The sequence below is a fragment of the Semicossyphus pulcher genome, unplaced genomic scaffold (genome assembly GCF_022749685.1).
Source record: "Semicossyphus pulcher isolate SPU_LCO1_2020_fin unplaced genomic scaffold, fSemPul1.0.p SCAF_29, whole genome shotgun sequence".
Lineage (NCBI taxonomy): Eukaryota > Metazoa > Chordata > Actinopteri > Labriformes > Labridae > Semicossyphus > Semicossyphus pulcher.
Window position 1 is genome coordinate 1,805,301 of NW_027211703.1, and position 14,195 is coordinate 1,819,495.

The window sequence follows — 14,195 nt, forward strand, 5'->3', positions numbered from 1 at the left end:
CGATGGAATCAGTTAAATGAAGATGAAATCAGTTCACGGTGAAATCAGTTAACGATGGAATCAGTTAACGATGAGATCAGTTAACGATGAGATCAGTTAACGATGAAATCAGTTAAATGAAGATGAAATCAGTTAACGATGAAATCAGTTAACGATGAAATCAGTTAACGATGGAATCAGTTAAATGAAGATGAAATCAGTTAACGATGAAATCAGTTAAATGAAGATGAAATCAGTTAACGATGAAATCAGTTAAAGATGAAATCAGTTAACGATGAAATCAGTTAACGATGAAATCAGTTAAATGAAGATGAAATCAGTTAACCATGAAATCAGTTAACGATGAAATCAGTTAACGATGAAATCAGTTAAATGAAGATGAAATCAGTTAACGATGAAATCAGTTAAATGAAGAATGAAAATGAAATCAGTTAAATGAAGATGAAATCAGTTAACGATGAAATCAGTTAACGATGGAATCAGTTAACGATGGAATCAGTTAAATGAAGATGAAATCAGTTAACGATGAAATCAGTTAAATGAAGATGAAATCAGTTAACGATGGAATCAGTTAACGATGAAATCAGTTAACGATGAAATCAGTTAAATGAAGATGAAATCAGTTAACGATGAAATCAGTTAACGATGAAATCAGTTAAATGAAGATGAAATCAGTTAACGATGAAATCAGTTAAATGAAGATGAAATCAGTTAAATGAAGATGAAATCAGTTAACGATGAAATCAGTTAACGATGAAATCAGTTAACGATGGAATCAGTTAAATGAAGATGAAATCAGTTAACGATGAAATCAGTTAACGATGGAATCAGTTAAATGAAGATGAAATCAGTTAACGATGAAATCAGTTAACGATGAAATCAGTTAAATGAAGATGAAATCAGTTAACGATGAAATCAGTTAAATGAAGATGAAATCAGTTAAATGAAGATGAAATCAGTTAACGATGAAATCAGTTAACGATGAAATCAGTTAAATGAAGATGAAATCAGTTAACGATGAAATCAGTTAAAGATGAAATCAGTTAACGATGAAATCAGTTAAATGAAGATGAAATCAGTTAACGATGAAATCAGTTAAATGAAGATGAAATCAGTTAACGATGAAATCAGTTAAATGAAGATGAAATCAGTTAAATGAAGATGAAATCAGTTAACGATGAAATCAGTTAACGATGAAATCAGTTAACGATGGAATCAGTTAAATGAAGATGAAATCAGTTAACGATGAAATCAGTTAACGATGGAATCAGTTAAATGAAGATGAAATCAGTTAACGATGAAATCAGTTAACGATGAAATCAGTTAAATGAAGATGAAATCAGTTAACGATGAAATCAGTTAAATGAAGATGAAATCAGTTAAATGAAGATGAAATCAGTTAACGATGAAATCAGTTAACGATGAAATCAGTTAAATGAAGATGAAATCAGTTAACGATGAAATCAGTTAAAGATGAAATCAGTTAACGATGAAATCAGTTAAATGAAGATGAAATCAGTTAACGATGAAATCAGTTAACGATGAAATCAGTTAAATGAAGATGAAATCAGTTAACGATGAAATCAGTTAAAGATGAAATCAGTTAACGATGAAATCAGTTAACGATGAAATCAGTTAAATGAAGATGAAATCAGTTAACGATGAAATCAGTTAACGATGAAATCAGTTAAATGAAGATGAAATCAGTTAACGATGAAATCAGTTAAATGAAGATGAAATCAGTTAACGATGAAATCAGTTAAAGATGAAATCAGTTAACGATGAAATCAGTTAACGATGAAATCAGTTAAATGAAGATGAAATCAGTTAACGATGAAATCAGTTAACGATGAAATCAGTTAACGATGAAATCAGTTAAATGAAGATGAAATCAGTTAACGATGAAATCAGTTAACGATGAAATCAGTTAAATGAAGATGAAATCAGTTAACGATGAAATCAGTTAACGATGAAATCAGTTAAATGAAGATGAAATCAGTTAAGGATGAAATCAGTTAACGATGAAATCAATTAAATGAAGATGAAATCAGTTAACGATGAAATCAGTTAAATGAAGATGAAATCAGTTAACGATGAAATCAGTTAAAGATGAAATCAGTTAACGATGGAATCAGTTAACGATGAAATAAGTTAACGATGAAATCAGTTAAATGAAGATGAAATCAGTTAACGATGGAATCAGTTAAATGAAGATGAAATCAGTTAACGATGAAATCAGTTAACGATGAAATCAGTTAACGATGAAATCAGTTAAATGAAGATGAAATCAGTTAACGATGAAATCAGTTAACGATGAAATCAGTTAAATGAAGATGAAATCAGTTAACGATGAAATCAGTTAAAGATGAAATCAGTTAACGATGAAATCAGTTAAATGAAGACGAAATCAGTTAACGATGAAATCAGTTGAATGAAGATGAAATCAGTTAACGATGAAATCAGTTAAATGAAGATGAAATCAGTTAACGATGAAATCAGTTAACGATGAAATCAGTTAACGATGAAATCAGTTAAATGAAGATGAAATCAGTTAACGATGAAATCAGTGAACGATGAAATCAGTTAAATGAAGATGAAATCAGTTAACGATGAAATCAGTTAACGATGAAATCAGTTAACGATGAAATCAGTTAAATGAAGATGAAATCAGTTAACGATGAAATCAGTTAACGATGAAATCAGTTAACGATGAAATCAGTTAAATGAAGATGAAATCAGTTAACGATGAAATCAGTTGAATGAAGATGAAATCAGTTAACGATGAAATCAGTTAAATGAAGATGAAATCAGTTAACGATGAAATCAGTTAAAGATGAAATCAGTTAACGATGGAAACAGTTAACGATGAAATCAGTTAACGATGAAATCAGTTAAATGAAGATGAAATCAGTTAACGATGAAATCAGTTAACGATGAAATCAGTTAAATGAAGATGAAATCAGTTAACGATGAAATCAGTTAACGATGAAATCAGTTAACGATGAAATCAGTTAAATGAAGATGAAATCAGTTAACGATGAAATCAGTTAACGATGAAATCAGTTAAAGATGAAATCAGTTAACGATGAAATCAGTTAAATGAAGATGAAATCAGTTAACGATGAAATCAGTTAACGATGAAATCAGTTAAATGAAGATGAAATCAGTTAACGATGAAATCAGTTAACGATGGAATCAGTTAACGATGAAATCAGTTAACGATGAAATCAGTTAAATGAAGATGAAATCAGTTAACGATGAAATCAGTTAACGATGAAATCAGTTAACGATGAAATCAGTTAAATGAAGATGAAATCAGTTAACGATGAAATCAGTTAAATGAAGAATGAAAATGAAATCAGTTAAATGAAGATGAAATCAGTTAACGATGAAATCAGTTAACGATGAAATCAGTTAACGATGAAATCAGTTAAATGAAGATGAAATCAGTTAACGATGAAATCAGTTAAATGAAGATGAAATCAGTTAACGATGAAATCAGTTAACGATGGAATCAGTTAACGATGAAATCAGTTAACGATGAAATCAGTTAAATGAAGATGAAATCAGTTAACGATGAAATCAGTTAACGATGAAATCAGTTAACGATGAAATCAGTTAAATGAAGATGAAATCAGTTAACGATGAAATCAGTTAAAGATGAAATCAGTTAACGATGAAATCAGTTAACGATGAAATCAGTTAAATGAAGATGAAATCAGTTAACGATGAAATCAGTTAACGATGGAATCAGTTAAATGAAGATGAAATCAGTTAACGATGAAATCAGTTAACGATGAAATCAGTTAAATGAAGATGAAATCAGTTAACGATGAAATCAGTTAAATGAAGATGAAATCAGTTAACGATGAAATCAGTTAAAGATGAAATCAGTTAACGATGAAATCAGTTAACGATGAAATCAGTTAAATGAAGATGAAATCAGTTAACGATGAAATCAGTTAACGATGAAATCAGTTAAAGATGAAATCAGTTAACGATGAAATCAGTTAAATGAAGATGAAATCAGTTAACGATGAAATCAGTTAACGATGAAATCAGTTAACGATGAAATCAGTTAAATGAAGATGAAATCAGTTAACGATGAAATCAGTTAACGATGAAATCAGTTAAATGAAGATGAAATCAGTTAACGATGAAATCAGTTAACGATGAAATCAGTTAAATGAAGATGAAATCAGTTAACGATGAAATCAGTTAAATGAAGAATGAAAATGAAATCAGTTAAATGAAGATGAAATCAGTTAACGATGAAATCAGTTAAATGAAGAATGAAAATGAAATCAGTTAAATGAAGATGAAATCAGTTAACGATGAAATCAGTTAACGATGAAATCAGTTAAATGAAGATGAAATCAGTTAACGATGAAATCAGTTAAAGATGAAATCAGTTAACGATGAAATCAGTTAACGATGAAATCAGTTAACGATGGAATCAGTTAAATGAAGATGAAATCAGTTAACGATGAAATCAGTTAACGAGGAAATCAGTTAAATGAAGATGAAATCAGTTAACGATGAAATCAGTTAAATGAAGATGAAATCAGTTAACGATGAAATCAGTTAACGATGAAATCAGTTAAATGAAGATGAAATCAGTTAACGATGAAATCAGTTAAATGAAGATGAAATCAGTTAAATGAAGATGAAATCAGTTAACGATGAAATCAGTTAACGATGAAATCAGTTAACGATGAAATCAGTTAAATGAAGATGAAATCAGTTAAAGATGAAATCAGTTAACGATGAAATCATTTAACGATGAAATCAGTTAAATGAAGATGAAATCAGTTAACGATGAAATCAGTTAACGATGAAATCAATTAACGATGAAATCAGTTAAATGAAGATGAAATCAGTTAACGATGAAATCAGTTAAAGATGAAATCAGTTAAATGAAGAATGAAGATGAAATCAGTTAACGATGAAATCAGTTAAATGAAGATGAAATCAGTTAACGATGAAATCAGTTAACGATGAAATCAGTTAAATGAAGAATGAAGATGAAATCAGTTAACGATGAAATCAATTAACGATGAAATCAGTTAACGATGAAATCAGTTAAATGAAGATGAAATCAGTTAACGATGAAATCAGTTAACGATGAAATCAGTTAAATGAAGAATGAAAATGAAATCAGTTAAATGAAGATGAAATCAGTTAACGATGAAATCAGTTAAAGATGAAATCAGTTAACGATGAAATCAGTTAACGATGAAATCAGTTAACGATGGAATCAGTTAAATGAAGATGAAATCAGTTCACGGTGAAATCAGTTAACGATGGAATCAGTTAACGATGAGATCAGTTAACGATGAGATCAGTTAACGATGAAATCAGTTAAATGAAGATGAAATCAGTTAACGATGAAATCAGTTAACGATGAAATCAGTTAACGATGGAATCAGTTAAATGAAGATGAAATCAGTTAACGATGAAATCAGTTAAATGAAGATGAAATCAGTTAACGATGAAATCAGTTAAAGATGAAATCAGTTAACGATGAAATCAGTTAACGATGAAATCAGTTAAATGAAGATGAAATCAGTTAACCATGAAATCAGTTAACGATGAAATCAGTTAACGATGAAATCAGTTAAATGAAGATGAAATCAGTTAACGATGAAATCAGTTAACGATGAAATCAGTTAAATGAAGATGAAATCAGTTAACGATGAAATCAGTTAACGATGAAATCAGTTAAATGAAGATGAAATCAGTTAAGGATGAAATCAGTTAACGATGAAATCAATTAAATGAAGATGAAATCAGTTAACGATGAAATCAGTTAAATGAAGATGAAATCAGTTAACGATGAAATCAGTTAAAGATGAAATCAGTTAACGATGGAATCAGTTAACGATGAAATAAGTTAACGATGAAATCAGTTAAATGAAGATGAAATCAGTTAACGATGGAATCAGTTAAATGAAGATGAAATCAGTTAACGATGAAATCAGTTAACGATGAAATCAGTTAACGATGAAATCAGTTAAATGAAGATGAAATCAGTTAACGATGAAATCAGTTAAAGATGAAATCAGTTAACGATGAAATCAGTTAAATGAAGACGAAATCAGTTAACGATGAAATCAGTTGAATGAAGATGAAATCAGTTAACGATGAAATCAGTTAAATGAAGATGAAATCAGTTAACGATGAAATCAGTTAACGATGAAATCAGTTAACGATGAAATCAGTTAAATGAAGATGAAATCAGTTAACGATGAAATCAGTGAACGATGAAATCAGTTAAATGAAGATGAAATCAGTTAACGATGAAATCAGTTAACGATGAAATCAGTTAACGATGAAATCAGTTAAATGAAGATGAAATCAGTTAACGATGAAATCAGTTAACGATGAAATCAGTTAACGATGAAATCAGTTAAATGAAGATGAAATCAGTTAACGATGAAATCAGTTGAATGAAGATGAAATCAGTTAACGATGAAATCAGTTAAATGAAGATGAAATCAGTTAACGATGAAATCAGTTAAAGATGAAATCAGTTAACGATGGAATCAGTTAACGATGAAATCAGTTAACGATGAAATCAGTTAAATGAAGATGAAATCAGTTAACGATGAAATCAGTTAACGATGAAATCAGTTAAATGAAGATGAAATCAGTTAACGATGAAATCAGTTAACGATGAAATCAGTTAACGATGAAATCAGTTAAATGAAGATGAAATCAGTTAACGATGAAATCAGTTAACGATGAAATCAGTTAAAGATGAAATCAGTTAACGATGAAATCAGTTAAATGAAGATGAAATCAGTTAACGATGAAATCAGTTAACGATGAAATCAGTTAAATGAAGATGAAATCAGTTAACGATGAAATCAGTTAACGATGGAATCAGTTAACGATGAAATCAGTTAACGATGAAATCAGTTAAATGAAGATGAAATCAGTTAACGATGAAATCAGTTAACGATGAAATCAGTTAACGATGAAATCAGTTAAATGAAGATGAAATCAGTTAACGATGAAATCAGTTAAATGAAGAATGAAAATGAAATCAGTTAAATGAAGATGAAATCAGTTAACGATGAAATCAGTTAACGATGAAATCAGTTAACGATGAAATCAGTTAAATGAAGATGAAATCAGTTAACGATGAAATCAGTTAAATGAAGATGAAATCAGTTAACGATGAAATCAGTTAACGATGGAATCAGTTAACGATGAAATCAGTTAACGATGAAATCAGTTAAATGAAGATGAAATCAGTTAACGATGAAATCAGTTAACGATGAAATCAGTTAAATGAAGATGAAATCAGTTAACGATGAAATCAGTTAACGATGGAATCAGTTAAATGAAGATGAAATCAGTTAACGATGAAATCAGTTAACGATGAAATCAGTTAAATGAAGATGAAATCAGTTAACGATGAAATCAGTTAAATGAAGATGAAATCAGTTAACGATGAAATCAGTTAAAGATGAAATCAGTTAACGATGAAATCAGTTAACGATGAAATCAGTTAAATGAAGATGAAATCAGTTAACGATGAAATCAGTTAACGATGAAATCAGTTAACGATGAAATCAGTTAACGATGAAATCAGTTAAATGAAGATGAAATCAGTTAACGATGAAATCAGTTAACGATGAAATCAGTTAACGATGAAATCAGTTAAATGAAGATGAAATCAGTTAACGATGAAATCAGTTAACGATGAAATCAGTTAAATGAAGATGAAATCAGTTAACGATGAAATCAGTTAACGATGAAATCAGTTAAATGAAGATGAAATCAGTTAACGATGAAATCAGTTAAATGAAGAATGAAAATGAAATCAGTTAAATGAAGATGAAATCAGTTAACGATGAAATCAGTTAAATGAAGAATGAAAATGAAATCAGTTAAATGAAGATGAAATCAGTTAACGATGAAATCAGTTAACGATGAAATCAGTTAAATGAAGATGAAATCAGTTAACGATGAAATCAGTTAAAGATGAAATCAGTTAACGATGAAATCAGTTAACGATGAAATCAGTTAACGATGGAATCAGTTAAATGAAGATGAAATCAGTTAACGATGAAATCAGTTAACGAGGAAATCAGTTAAATGAAGATGAAATCAGTTAACGATGAAATCAGTTAAATGAAGATGAAATCAGTTAACGATGAAATCAGTTAACGATGAAATCAGTTAAATGAAGATGAAATCAGTTAACGATGAAATCAGTTAACGATGGAATCAGTTAAATGAAGATGAAATCAGTTAACGATGAAATCAGTTAACGATGAAATCAGTTAACGATGAAATCAGTTAAATGAAGATGAAATCAGTTAAAGATGAAATCAGTTAACGATGAAATCATTTAACGATGAAATCAGTTAAATGAAGATGAAATCAGTTAACGATGAAATCAGTTAACGATGAAATCAATTAACGATGAAATCAGTTAAATGAAGATGAAATCAGTTAACGATGAAATCAGTTAAAGATGAAATCAGTTAAATGATGAATGAAGATGAAATCAGTTAACGATGAAATCAGTTAAATGAAGATGAAATCAGTTAACGATGAAATCAGTTAACGATGAAATCAGTTAAATGAAGAATGAAGATGAAATCAGTTAACGATGAAATCAATTAACGATGAAATCAGTTAACGATGAAATCAGTTAAATGAAGATGAAATCAGTTAACGATGAAATCAGTTAACGATGAAATCAGTTAAATGAAGAATGAAAATGAAATCAGTTAAATGAAGATGAAATCAGTTAACGATGAAATCAGTTAAAGATGAAATCAGTTAACGATGAAATCAGTTAACGATGAAATCAGTTAACGATGGAATCAGTTAACGATGAGATCAGTTAACGATGAGATCAGTTAACGATGAAATCAGTTAAATGAAGATGAAATCAGTTAACGATGAAATCAGTTAACGATGAAATCAGTTAACGATGGAATCAGTTAAATGAAGATGAAATCAGTTAACGATGAAATCAGTTAAATGAAGATGAAATCAGTTAACGATGAAATCAGTTAAAGATGAAATCAGTTAACGATGAAATCAGTTAACGATGAAATCAGTTAAATGAAGATGAAATCAGTTAACGATGAAATCAGTTAACGATGAAATCAGTTAACGATGAAATCAGTTAAATGAAGATGAAATCAGTTAACGATGAAATCAGTTAAATGAAGAATGAAAATGAAATCAGTTAAATGAAGATGAAATCAGTTAACGATGAAATCAGTTAACGATGGAATCAGTTAACGATGGAATCAGTTAAATGAAGATGAAATCAGTTAACGATGAAATCAGTTAAATGAAGATGAAATCAGTTAACGATGGAATCAGTTAACGATGAAATCAGTTAACGATGAAATCAGTTAAATGAAGATGAAATCAGTTAACGATGAAATCAGTTAACGATGAAATCAGTTAAATGAAGATGAAATCAGTTAACGATGAAATCAGTTAAATGAAGATGAAATCAGTTAAATGAAGATGAAATCAGTTAACGATGAAATCAGTTAACGATGAAATCAGTTAACGATGGAATCAGTTAAATGAAGATGAAATCAGTTAACGATGAAATCAGTTAACGATGGAATCAGTTAAATGAAGATGAAATCAGTTAACGATGAAATCAGTTAACGATGAAATCAGTTAAATGAAGATGAAATCAGTTAACGATGAAATCAGTTAAATGAAGATGAAATCAGTTAAATGAAGATGAAATCAGTTAACGATGAAATCAGTTAACGATGAAATCAGTTAAATGAAGATGAAATCAGTTAACGATGAAATCAGTTAAAGATGAAATCAGTTAACGATGAAATCAGTTAAATGAAGATGAAATCAGTTAACGATGAAATCAGTTAACGATGAAATCAGTTAAATGAAGATGAAATCAGTTAACGATGAAATCAGTTAAAGATGAAATCAGTTAACGATGAAATCAGTTAACGATGAAATCAGTTAAATGAAGATGAAATCAGTTAACGATGAAATCAGTTAACGATGAAATCAGTTAAATGAAGATGAAATCAGTTAACGATGAAATCAGTTAAATGAAGATGAAATCAGTTAACGATGAAATCAGTTAAAGATGAAATCAGTTAACGATGAAATCAGTTAACGATGAAATCAGTTAAATGAAGATGAAATCAGTTAACGATGAAATCAGTTAACGATGAAATCAGTTAAATGAAGATGAAATCAGTTAACGATGAAATCAGTTAACGATGAAATCAGTTAAATGAAGATGAAATCAGTTAACGATGAAATCAGTTAAATGAAGATGAAATCAGTTAACGATGAAATCAGTTAACGATGAAATCAGTTAAATGAAGATGAAATCAGTTAACGATGAAATCAGTTAACGATGAAATCAGTTAAATGAAGATGAAATCAGTTAAGGATGAAATCAGTTAACGATGAAATCAATTAAATGAAGATGAAATCAGTTAACGATGAAATCAGTTAAATGAAGATGAAATCAGTTAACGATGAAATCAGTTAAAGATGAAATCAGTTAACGATGGAATCAGTTAACGATGAAATAAGTTAACGATGAAATCAGTTAAATGAAGATGAAATCAGTTAACGATGAAATCAGTTAACGATGGAATCAGTTAAATGAAGATGAAATCAGTTAACGATGAAATCAGTTAACGATGAAATCAGTTAACGATGAAATCAGTTAAATGAAGATGAAATCAGTTAACGATGAAATCAGTTAAAGATGAAATCAGTTAACGATGAAATCAGTTAAATGAAGACGAAATCAGTTAACGATGAAATCAGTTGAATGAAGATGAAATCAGTTAACGATGAAATCAGTTAAATGAAAATGAAATCAGTTAACGATGAAATCAGTTAACGATGAAATCAGTTAACGATGAAATCAGTTAAATGAAGATGAAATCAGTTAACGATGAAATCAGTGAACGATGAAATCAGTTAAATGAAGATGAAATCAGTTAACGATGAAATCAGTTAACGATGAAATCAGTTAAATGAAGATGAAATCAGTTAACGATGAAATCAGTTAACGATGAAATCAGTTAACGATGAAATCAGTTAAATGAAGATGAAATCAGTTAACGATGAAATCAGTTAAAGATGAAATCAGTTAACGATGAAATCAGTTAAATGAAGACGAAATCAGTTAACGATGAAATCAGTTGAATGAAGATGAAATCAGTTAACGATGAAATCAGTTAAATGAAGATGAAATCAGTTAACGATGAAATCAGTTAAAGATGAAATCAGTTAACGATGGAATCAGTTAACGATGAAATCAGTTAACGATGAAATCAGTTAAATGAAGATGAAATCAGTTAACGATGAAATCAGTTAACGATGAAATCAGTTAAATGAAGATGAAATCAGTTAACGATGAAATCAGTTAACGATGAAATCAGTTAACGATGAAATCAGTTAAATGAAGATGAAATCAGTTAACGATGAAATCAGTTAACGATGAAATCAGTTAAAGATTAAATCAGTTAACGATGAAATCAGTTAAATGAAGATGAAATCAGTTAACGATGAAATCAGTTAACGATGAAATCAGTTAAATGAAGATGAAATCAGTTAACGATGAAATCAGTTAACGATGGAATCAGTTAACGATGAAATCAGTTAACGATGAAATCAGTTAAATGAAGATGAAATCAGTTAACGATGAAATCAGTTAACGATGAAATCAGTTAACGATGAAATCAATTAAATGAAGATGAAATCAGTTAACGATGAAATCAGTTAAATGAAGATGAAATCAGTTAACGATGAAATCAGTTAAATGAAGATGAAATCAGTTAACGATGAAATCAGTTAAATGAAGAATGAAAATGAAATCAGTTAAATGAAGATGAAATCAGTTAACGATGAAATCAGTTAACGATGAAATCAGTTAACGATGAAATCAGTTAAATGAAGATGAAATCAGTTAACGATGAAATCAGTTAAATGAAGATGAAATCAGTTAACGATGAAATCAGTTAACGATGGAATCAGTTAACGATGAAATCAGTTAAATGAAGATGAAATCAGTTAACGATGAAATCAGTTAACGATGAAATCAGTTAACGATGAAATCAGTTAAATGAAGATGAAATCAGTTAACGATGGAATCAGTTAACGATGAAATCAGTTAACGATGAAATCAGTTAAATGAAGATGAAATCAGTTAACGATGAAATCAGTTAACGATGAAATCAGTTAACGATGGAATCAGTTAAATGAAGATGAAATCAGTTAACGATGAAATCAGTTAACGATGAAATCAGTTAACGATGAAATCAGTTAAATGAAGATGAAATCAGTTAACGATGAAATCAGTTAAATGAAGATGAAATCAGTTAACGATGAAATCAGTTAAAGATGAAATCAGTTAACGATGAAATCAGTTAACGATGAAATCAGTTAAATGAAGATGAAATCAGTTAACGATGAAATCAGTTAACGATGAAATCAGTTAAAGATGAAATCAGTTAACGATGAAATCAGTTAAATGAAGAATGAAGATGAAATCAGTTAACGATGAAATCAGTTAAATGAAGATGAAATCAGTTAACGATGAAATCAGTTAACGATGAAATCAGTTAAATGAAGATGAAATCAGTTAACGATGAAATCAGTTAAATGAAGAATGAAGATGAAATCAGTTAACGATGAAATCAATTAACGATGAAATCAGTTAACGATGAAATCAGTTAAATGAAGATGAAATCAGTTAACGATGAAATCAGTTAACGATGAAATCAGTTAAATGAAGAATGAAAATGAAATCAGTTAACGATGAAATCAATTAACGATGAAATCAGTTAACGATGAAATCAGTTAAATGAAGATGAAATCAGTTAACGATGAAATCAGTTAACGATGAAATCAGTTAAATGAAGATGAAATCAGTTAACGATGAAATCAGTTAACGATGAAATCAGTTAAATGAAGATGAAATCAGTTAACGATGAAATCAGTTAACGATGAAATCAGTTAACGATGAAATCAATTAAATGAAGATGAAATCAGTTAACGATGAAATCAGTTAAATGAAGAATGAAAATGAAATCAGTTAAATGAAGATGAAATCAGTTAACGATGAAATCAGTTAACGATGAAATCAGTTAAATGAAGATGAAATCAGTTAACGATGAAATCAGTTAACGATGAAATCAGTTAACGATGAAATCAATTAAATGAAGATGAAATCAGTTAACGATGAAATCAGTTAAATGAAGATGAAATCAGTTAACGATGAAATCAGTTAAAGATGAAATCAGTTAACGATGAAATCAGTTAACGATGAAATCAGTTAACGATGAAATCAGTTAAATGAAGATGAAATCAGTTAACGATGAAATCAGTTAAATGAAGAATGAAAATGAAATCAGTTAAATGAAGATGAAATCAGTTAACGATGAAATCAGTTAACGATGAAATCAGTTAACGATGAAATCAGTTAAATGAAGATGAAATCAGTTAACGATGAAATCAGTTAACAATGAAATCAGTTAAATGAAGATGAAATCAGTTAACGATGAAATCAGTTAACGATGAAATCAGTTAAATGAAGATGAAATCAGTTAACGATGAAATCAGTTAACGATGGAATCAGTTAACGATGAAATCAGTTAACGATGAAATCAGTTAAATGAAGATGAAATCAGTTAACGATGAAATCAGTTAACGATGAAATCAGTTAACGATGAAATCAATTAAATGAAGATGAAATCAGTTAACGATGAAATCAGTTAAATGAAGATGAAATCAGTTAACGATGAAATCAGTTAACGATGAAATCAGTTAAATGAAGATGAAATCAGTTAACGATGAAATCAGTTAAATGAAGATGAAATCAGTTAACGATGAAATCAGTTAAAGATGAAATCAGTTAACGATGAAATCAGTTAACGATGAAATCAGTTAACGATGAAATCAGTTAACGATGAAATCAGTTAAATGAAGATGAAATCAGTTAACGATGAAATCAGTTAACGATGAAATCAGTTAACGATGAAATCAATTAAATGAAGATGAAATCAGTTAACGATGAAATCAGTTAAATGAAGATGAAATCAGTTAACGATGAAATCAGTTAAAGATGAAATCAGTTAACGATGAAATCAGTTAACGATGAAATCAGTTAACGATGAAATCAGTTAAATGAAGATGAAATCAGTTAACGA